The sequence below is a fragment of the Nicrophorus vespilloides genome, unplaced genomic scaffold (genome assembly GCF_001412225.1).
Source record: "Nicrophorus vespilloides isolate i.1.1-1 unplaced genomic scaffold, Nicve_v1.0, whole genome shotgun sequence".
Lineage (NCBI taxonomy): Eukaryota > Metazoa > Arthropoda > Insecta > Coleoptera > Silphidae > Nicrophorus > Nicrophorus vespilloides.
In genome coordinates this window covers 25,365-34,005 of record NW_017096659.1, presented here as the reverse complement: position 1 = coordinate 34,005, position 8,641 = coordinate 25,365, and positions in this window count along the sequence as shown.

Genomic DNA, 8,641 nt, shown 5'->3' with positions numbered 1-8,641 from the left:
ATACAAAAAAATACACAAAAATTTTGAAGGATTATTTTTATATAACATTTTATTTTATTATAATAATGAAAAAAATAAGAAAATAGCTTGTGTTTATTTCTAATAAAGGAACTTATATTTGATTTAAAATCTTAAATTAAAAATTTCACTATGAAATATTTTATTTGCAAATCTCTAAATGAAAACTAGATTAAACTTGAATTAATTGTTTTGTTTAATGAAATCTCTGTATTAAATCCAAAATTTGTCCACGAATTGAGTTTATTATATTAGGAATTTCTTAATTTATAGAAATTTTTATTAAATTTGGAAATATCACAGACTTAATGAAAAAATTTCAAATTTGAAAATTTAAATACAGTAAAATTAACTCAATTTTGATTTAAAATCTTAAATTACAAATTTCATTTGAAAATTGCTAAATCAAAAATGGATTGAACTTGAATTAAATATGAGTTTAATATTGTAAAAATTTCTTTATTTATGGAAACTATTAATAAATTTGGAAATGTCACAGAAAAAATTAAAATTATTCGAACAATTTGTGTGTTTAGTTCTGTAAATTTAAATACAGTAAAATTCTATAAATATGAAATTTCATTCTTCAATAATAATCTATGTTTTGCCTAATGAAAATAGTTTTTTTTTGTAATATTATTGATAATTAATTCTGTAATAATAATGCAATCATATAAATTAGAATAAAATAAGTTTAATATATTTGCATTCATTTACGTAAAATAAAATGTAATAGTTTTAATACATATTCAACAAAATCTTGATATGAAAGTGTGTTTATGTAAGAAAATATAGAATCTATGTAATTTGATTTTTGCATAATGCATTATTTATACAAAAAAACATTCATGTTTATTCTTCCTTTTGCAACATTTCAGTTCAAAACTTATTCACGTTTATCTTGTAACACGTTAAATTTGTTCATTTAGTTCACGAATTCATTTCCAAAAATTTATTCATCTCTCGGAATATTCATTTATTTGGGTCTCTCATAAAATATTTGCTTCAAATTAAAAAAAAGTTAATAATATTTCCTTTTTTTCCCTTCTTATTTAATAAGCCAAAATACAAAAATTAATTTCGTTTCATTTCATGTCGAGCGATTATTTTTTTCCCCTTGTTGTCTCGAAGCAAGTAATTAAATAAGGAGCGGAAACTAATGCTGGTAACAAACGAGCGGAATTAAATTTAATAAGCCTCTGAAAAGAAATAATAAAAATGAAGACGAAAAACCTTTTTCAATTCAGAGTCCAAAAAGATGGTTCTGAATGTGATACATTCCCATTCTCTTTCCACTACATTTAATAAACGAGCAAAAACTTACTTTTCTATCTTCTAATGGTCTCACTATGATATGAAAAAGGGGGACACGTTCTGTTCCACCGAATAGAGAGAGTGTGTGTGTGTTAATGACGTCGTCCTTGATGAAGGAGGGAGAAAAAAATGTATGAAACGAACAAACTATTATTAGAACATACAAAACACTTTTCATCCAAAAAGGATAATCACTTATCACCACCGAAATAAAAAAAATACTACTGGGATTATTGCGTGACGAGAGATGTTGTCGTGAGGTTTGGAGGTCCTCGAATCCTAGGTTGCTTGGTGGTCGGAACGCGCGCGTATCCAGACTGGATGCTCTGGGCAAAATTCTGCAGGGATACGACGCGTCCTCGCTGACTTGCGTACATACTCGACTGAACATTTGCCAAAAATTCCATTGACTCCAATCATCCCCTGCGTGGAAGTGTATACACGTCGTCCAGGTTTCCGACCGAGAATTATCCTGACGAAGGTAATTACTTCTCGATATAACAAATCATACCGGGTTATTATTTCTTTTTTCGATACCTTAAACAGGACCGTATTTAGTATTAATATAAAATATACATATTTTTAAAACCTAATTGCTTTTCTTTAAGAATTAATAAGTTATATCCTTTTTTAACTTCCTTTTTGGCGATTATCGTTTACTCAAATAATCAATAAGTTAAGGATAATTCAATTTATTGAATCTCAATAGTAGATCTAGTGGCTTAAATCGCTTCTATCTCTGGATCGTTAAGATATTATTATAAGAAGATTTACAGCTAATATGTTCAAATATCTGTTTTGGTATCGGATACTATTTTTCATAATTGATTCCTCTATTGTTTCCATTTGTAGGTCCTCATGAATTATCTTGTTCGTAATATACCATGGAGCAACAATGATCCTTCTTAGGCTCTTTGACTGGAGTCTTTATATGATCGCAGTATTAGACTTGCTACTGAGTCCCCACGACTGTTTTTCATAGATGCAGACCAGCGCTTCCTTAAAATTTTAAAAAGTCAAGAGCATTTTCATATCCTATCATATTTGAATTTCGTGTATTTTATTTTTTTGTTACGTAATTATTCCATATATAAAATACAATATATATATATAAGATACAATATCCGATAAATGCCATGCTTCTGGTCTTCGTAGTATTCTAGGTCACTTGCTCAAGTTTACAACTGCTTCACTACTATTAGTAGACGCGGTTCCTGACTTAGTTTCATTGGATTAGAACTCATTGTTTATTGATATACCATACAAAAAACTGGTTAGTTCATTTCTTTATACGAAGATAATTATTTCCGTGGTAATTGTTTATTATTTAATTAGGTGTTAATTAGTTTCAGACAATATTTTTTGTGTACTATCACTACATCTGTGATTAAAATTATGAAAATGACCTTATTATGGAAAACTAAAGAAGGTGGACTGGCCAATGAGGCTAATTGCAATTGTTTCATTGAACAAATTTTCTTTTAAGCATATCTTAAAAGAAGATTTGCTTCTTTCCCGTTTAACGAAAATGATCCAAAAATGAGTCCGAAGCCTGCAGCAATATTAAGTATTCATAGAAAAAAAATATGATTTTGACTTTCATTCTCCATTTTTGCAGCCGTTAACTCCACGTTTATTTGCAGGTGTTGTGATGTACTTGAGGGATCTGCATCAGATGATAATATTGCCGTCATCGGCACACATTGCTGCTATTGTTTTATTCGAGGTATATAGTATATACAGAATGGGTTAAACACGAAGTATTTACTTACAAATGAAAGATTTTTCAAAAATTTATTAATCACTTTGGAAAAATCTTAATAAGATATTTTTTTGGTGATTTGTACAAAAAATAATTCATTGTTGTATCCACTCACTAAGTTTGCGTACCACTGAGGGCAATAGCCTATACGAACCAAGATGCAGAATTAGCAGATCCATCAAGACCAATGACCGATAAGAACATTGCTCAAATTTTCATCTCTGAACCAAAATATAGAATATGCAGATTCCGCAAAGGAGCAGTGACTTGAAGCGGAGCATCTTATCAAAACAGTGCCTTACTCCTCAAACTCCCACCCCCTTGCTTAGTTAATTTTATACGTAAAATAAGTATTTATTGTTAGTCTTAGGAAGAACGCTAAAAAAACAACTGCAGAGTCTTAGTCGTATGGTTGAGCAAACACTTTAAAGAATATTTTAATATTAAACCATAACTAAAACTCGTTGGATTCATTATTTACCAAACCTAAGGCTCCACAACAGACAACAGAAGAAAACAGTATACCTCGCTTTACAGCCAACATTTCAGAAACATATCTAAGCCGTAAACCAAGTTATGAGTGTATATTCACTTAGAGACATATTTATGATTAGAGACACAAAATCTGATTATACACAATTGTAACAAAATATATATTATTTTATTGGTTGTATGTAAAGGCTTGAAATGTATAATTAAAACAAATTATTAATATTGATTTAACTATTTTTTATATTTATTACCAATAATTTATTTCAAAAATTAATTATTTTTAAAGTTAAAAAATATATCCGATTATCGAACTACCAACTTTGATACCCAATATCTTTTATATTTAACTTTAACAGAACTTTGTTTGATCTTCAAAATGAAGCTGAAATGGAAGCGAATACACCTCAAACAACGCTTGAATTATTAGTAAAATTTGACGGTACTATTCCAATAATATTAAACCATTTGAAACAAATCATTAAGCTTAAGAAGATGGATAGAATTTTCCAAACTTTTTCAGTTTCCAGCGTCCATAATATATCCCAAAGTCAAAACAATAGTCTATCTCTACATTAATATATCAGAATTTTAGCTTCTCGAGGTGCCCTACAACAGAGGCGCACATTTGGAAACGCTTGGGTTACACCATACGACGAAAGGATTATTTCCGACAATCACAAGCATTCAGCACAAATATTCGATAACACTGTATCAAAACACAAAACAACCTTATTGCAACCTTAGGCCAAGCGTTGGTATAGCTTCATGAGACCTTAGAAAATAACGGATGCGCCGGGTTATAATTGTATTTAAAGTGTTTTAGTAGTTACAAAATCGTATTTCTAAAATGCAGCAATCTTTAATAGAAAGCGTTTAATAAAAACATTCAATTATATTCAATTAATTAAATTGGAATTTTTGTACAATTAAAATTTAATTTAATAACAATCATTCTCTAATGAAAAAAAAAACAAATAAAATTTCATATATTTTTAAAGATTACATTAGTAACGTTTCATCAATTTTGTAAATTTGTTGTTACTATATCAAAGTATATCGTAGTCTGTATATGCTTTTATTAAAACAAAAATATTTATTTAAATACAGACAAAAATTGCATTATAACAAAACAAAACGTAAAAAAAATATGGAATAGTAATAAAAAAAATGCTATCCGGAAAATATGTTACGTATTACACGGCTCACTCAAACTTTCTGTGGTGCGTGCAAAAATATTCTGCGGACTATGTTTTTTTATACCTCCCCTCAGCTTTAATTTAATTTCATCCGCTTCCTTTTGTTTTTCGCTTCTCTTTACGTCCGGATGCATTCCCATTGCAAATTTGCATTCTGTAATAGTCCTCTTTCTGCCCTTCCATTTTACTCCAGCTTTTTTTTATTTCTCTCTTTATACTTCTCTTTCTCTGTTTTCATTTCTGTCTCCCATAGCATCACACAAGCACGCATCTATTCATATCCGGCTCTGCTCATTTAATTTTTGATCCCCATGCCACTCTCTACATTCGCCTTTTTAAGCATTTGAAAGATGGATTATAAATTTCATTTGTCAAAATCCTTACAATATTTTAGTTCAAAACGTAGTTTATTTTCATAAAGTATTATTTCTCTATAGAACAAAGTATAATAAATTGTATCTTTGGTTAAAATAGAAGATATATTTTAATTAAATAATTGAGTTGGTTTGAAAATATTAAATTCAGTGTAAAATTTAATGATAATTATGAATATTAATAAATTTGTGTTTGTAATTTTCTATATTTTTATATATACTGTATTTTTTGAATGTTTGAAATTTTCGGTATATTTTGAATAGTTATCATTTTGGAATTTTTTGAATTGTTAAAAATGTATTTGAAATGTTTGAAATTTACAGTATTTTTTAAATGTTTGAAAATTTCGGAATTTTTTGAATTGATAAAAAATGTTTTAAATGATTAAAATTTACAGTATTTTTGGAATTGTTAAAATTTACGGTACTTTTTGAATGTTTGAAATGTACAGTATATTTTGAATTGTTAAAATTTACGGAATTTTTTAAATGTTTAAAATTTTCGAAAAAAAAAATAATAATTTATTGGCCAAACATTAATACATAAGAAGAAGAAAAAAAAAGTACAATTTATACATAAATAAATTTTAACATATAATAAAAAAATATATCAATAGGCTGGCCAAAGGGCTATCGACCGAGGTCTTTCCGCCCTAAAATTTTCGATATTTTTTAATTGATAGAAATGTGTTATAAATTATTTAAATTTACAGTATTTTTCGAATTGTTAAAATTTACGGTACTTTTTGAATGTTTGAAATGTACAGTATATTTTGAATTGTTAAAATTTACGGTACTTTTTGAATGTTTGAAATGTACAGTATATTTAGAATTGTTAAAATTTACGGAATTTTTTAAATGTTTGAAATTTTCAGTATTTTTTTAATGTTTGAAATTTGCGGTATATTTGAATTTTTGGAAATTTTATGTATTTATTTATATATTTGTAGCAATGATTCTTTAAGTTGTCTTATATTAATTAATTTCCATATAAAACTAGTATTTTATATTAGTATAATTAATATGAATAGATTTAATAATCTAATGTTAATCCTTGTGTTTCTAACGGTCATTAGTCAATAATCCAAGTGCTATACACTATACACGTTGATTAATTGATGGATCTTCATCTATGTGCTGCAGTATCACAGCCCCACTAGAAATATTAATATTTCTCTCTTATTAACTCTCTTTTCAATTTTTATACATTTAAATAATACATTTGTAAACAAAAATCCTTTAAATATTTCCAATCAATATTGATTTTTATTTACTTTCAATTTTGCAACCCTACAACTATAAATACTGAAATTAATAGTTCATTTATTATACAAAATCTTATTTTCATTGTAATATTCAGTTAATGAAACGTTGTAAATTCGCAGCATCAAAAGTAGTGATATTAAGCAACTCCTTTTTTCCCCAGTAATTTTCATCCTCTTCCGAATTGCGGTTATACTATTCTTGTTCCTTGCGGTCGCGATGATTCATCGAAAAATACGATGCGAAAAACAGTGCAATAAATCATAATCCTCGGGGCGTTAAGCCTAAACACACCGCGACGGCCTCTGCGTCGGCCCCGGGATGTGATTAATAATGAGGATTTTCTTGTTGGATGATAAAAGAAATAAGCTTCTTTCATCAACAGAACAAGAAAGGGAAAACTGATGGAAAATGACTTTAATCATCATTCGCTCGATCTATCAATCACTCTACTCTTCGGTTTGGTTTACGATGATCATTTTTTTTTCTATTCTTGATAACCGCGAGGCGACTAATTATTGATAATTAGTTTTTAATTAATATTCGCATACTCATTAATAAATAGATAATAAGAAATATAATGTTGTTTATATGGAATTTCTAAAGTTACGTTTTTTTTATAGTTAAGTTATAATAAGTTTTTTAAACATTTTTGTTTCGTTATTTCATTCAAATTTAACTAAATTATTCGAAACCTAATAAATTCAATAAACATATTCTTAAGTATGGATATTATTGTGTGCGGAGATTTTTTTTACGTTGCATTTTCAAATGTTTCTTGCGAATCTGCTCTGTATTATTATGTTGTGGCGTATTTAGGTAACACTAACAGAACTAACGTCAAAGCTTTTACAGCTCCGTCTGAATAATACTAGTGGCTCCTCGATTAGAACTAAGATTCGATTACTGCACCACCACAGTGGCCTTGCATGCAATTTTTCATAAGCGAAGTCACCTTTGCAACGGACAGGGCGGATATATCCGCCGCTCATACGCAAAGTGTTCAAGAATAAACTATAGAAAATAGAACTTACCATTTTTTGTAATAGTGTTCTGTCACAATTTGTGCCTTCTTACCAATATTTATATCTGATCGTATTAATATTATTCAATAATTTTCTTTTATAAAAACATACTCTGAAAATTACTTAATCTACTAGTATATAGGCATTTCAATTAATAATTAATTATACACATAATTCTGCTAATGACCTTGGAAATACACATAGAACAGATATACATAGACAATAAGCATACACCAATTGTATTAATGCTAATAAACAAAGGCTTTGATTCAAATTGGCATGCGGGGCAAATGTAGAAATCATTTGTATAGTAAATCATGATGTAATTTGATGGACATTAGTTTATTACGCATTCTGCTTTAGTTGACTTCTTCAATATTTTAAATTACAGTCATATACTATAAAATAAATAATAATGATCTATAAATATTAATAAAATATATAATTATTTGAAACATTTAACATTTTCAGACCAGCAATGCCACTGTTGTGGCATAGTTCAAAGTTCCACTACTATTTTCAATATTTTTTTTTGTCAATTAGAACTTATTATAATATTATTGTAATGTTATAACACTTGAAATAGAGCCGATATTTTATGTAATAACTAGTTAGATTCAAACATCAAAACTTTTCTCGAATTTCATATCTGACATTTAATAAAAAAAAGTATGTGAGAAAATGAGTGATCACGTTAACTGAATCTGCTTGGTATTCAAATTGGGAAGGGTCTGAGGTGAAGTTAATTGGAGTGAATATTGGATTGATTGTTCGGTGTAATTGCCGATCAATTTCTGTCGGTTTCATAGCAATCCGTCCATCTTTGTAAAGGATGAAGGACGAAGTACGAAAAAAAAACGTTCCTCGAATACAATTTCGTTTTATTTTATATTTTTCAATCTTCTTTTCAATTTTTTTTTGTTACAGAAGAGTGTGCATTCAGAATTTAAAAAGGAAATATCGGGATTAAATTCAGTGAGTTTCAGTGTATAACAAAAAGAGACCTCGTTCTATGCAGAGCACGAAGAGTGCAAATATTATTGTCGATGATATTCAAAGGGAATACCGGATTTTATGTTTTGTAATTATATTTTTTGTTTCGGCGTTGTTTCGTTTTCGTTAGTGCCGACTGAAAAAGCTTACAAATATAGAAAAAAAAAAAAGAATGACGTCGAAAATAAATGAAAGAGAGGCGAA